We start from the raw sequence: 1,687 nt of genomic DNA, 5'->3' as shown, positions 1-1,687 counted from the left end.
TTCAACTCAAGTGTACGCGGGATAGGGGCTCACATACGCAAGACCCTTGTTTTGCTGAAAATTTAATTTCTTTACTTTTCAAGGGCTCTCTAGCTTTCTATACTTTTTTAATTACTATTTAATATTTTTAACTAGTAATTAGGCCCTAAGACTAATAGAAGAGAGGTAGTAAATCAAATTGGTAAATTTATGTATGAGTTTAGAAGACAAAGACTTAGGTTTTTGAAGTTGTAGGTGAATGGGTGAAGTGCTATATTGGTGATGACTTTGAGAACTTGAGAGTTGATGATAATTTGTGAAATCAACGACTAATGATGGTTATGACAAGTCTGGGACTCAGAGATTAATGATGAGTTGCTGTACGGTAGGCGTAAGGGTTGTGGTTAATCTTGCTTACACTGAGATGTGAGGTTTGTGGCTAGGTATCCTGTTTGCATAACTTTCTCTGCTGCAAGAGTGCGGCAGAAACTATATCCTCATAATGAGCATGCAAGTGTGCCAGCCACTATATCCTCAGAATAATAGTGTCTCAGGTACTATATCCTCAGAACAATAGTGTGTCAGGCGCTATATCTTCGGACGTGGCAGAAAGGCTATATCCGAAAGGATGTGTTGGGTTGGTATTTATGGACTGACAAATGATGTCACGAGCCAATAGGATAGGCATTCATCATATGCATTTTCTATCTATTTGTATGCTTTGCTTAACTTCTATTGTGCCTAAATGTATCACATGCCTACTTGCTATTTGTTCTACTTGCTGTATATGTACTTTACTTTTGCTTTACTTATTTGCATTACTTGTGTTTTCTACTGGGATTGAGGAGGCTCGGTAGGCGGTGACGATGGGATCGCATGGAGGTTTGGCTGGCGAAGGCTGTGAGACAGTGGCGTTAATGTTAGCTTAGAAAATCTCCTAAGATAGATGACCCATTTCAGGATTTTATTAAATTGTTTTATAAGCTTGAATCTTATGTTTGATGTGAAGTTCTAGGATTGCCTTTGGCGTCCCGAAACCTTACATCTTATATATTGGGCACTGTTACCATACTGAGAATCTCGAGTTCTCATACCATATGTTGTTGTTTTTTAGATGCAGGTCGCAACCCACCTCAATGACTTTGTGTTCATGGTGACAGAGTGGAGGATGGTTTCTCCTTTGATTTATTCTACTTTACTTTTGTTATAGTTTTCTCTCATCTTTTGTATTTATATAACTTTGTTGCCTTAGAGACTTTTGTTTTAACCTTTGAGAGATAGGAAGTAAGCCTTTTATAAAACTTTGTTATATCTCTTGACTAGTCGACCTAAATTTCGCCGGCTGTATCTAATTCCTTTTGTATGTCATATATATTTACTTGTTTATCTATTAGCCACTACCTTGTATCTTGGAGCTTTATTGAAGGTTGTATATTTATATGTACTGTTCTTATCTTGTCTACGCGTTTAGTTATCGTGTGTGAATGCTTCGCATATATAATTCTGCTTTATGCGACGTTGAGCTTTTATTCCTTCATGGGACTTCTAGTATTACAACTTCTTTCTATATATAATATTGTGTAAGCTTTACTTTACGGCTAGAGATAATGTTTAGACTGATAGGATGTTACAACACAACTAGTTCAACAATTTTAGAATATCTATTTTCTTCTTTAGAATTATATATAATATTTATTTATTCTTCTTA

The sequence above is a fragment of the Arachis ipaensis genome, chromosome B09 (assembly GCF_000816755.2).
Source record: "Arachis ipaensis cultivar K30076 chromosome B09, Araip1.1, whole genome shotgun sequence".
NCBI lineage: Eukaryota > Viridiplantae > Streptophyta > Magnoliopsida > Fabales > Fabaceae > Arachis > Arachis ipaensis.
Note: the sequence above shows the minus strand (reverse complement) of the source record.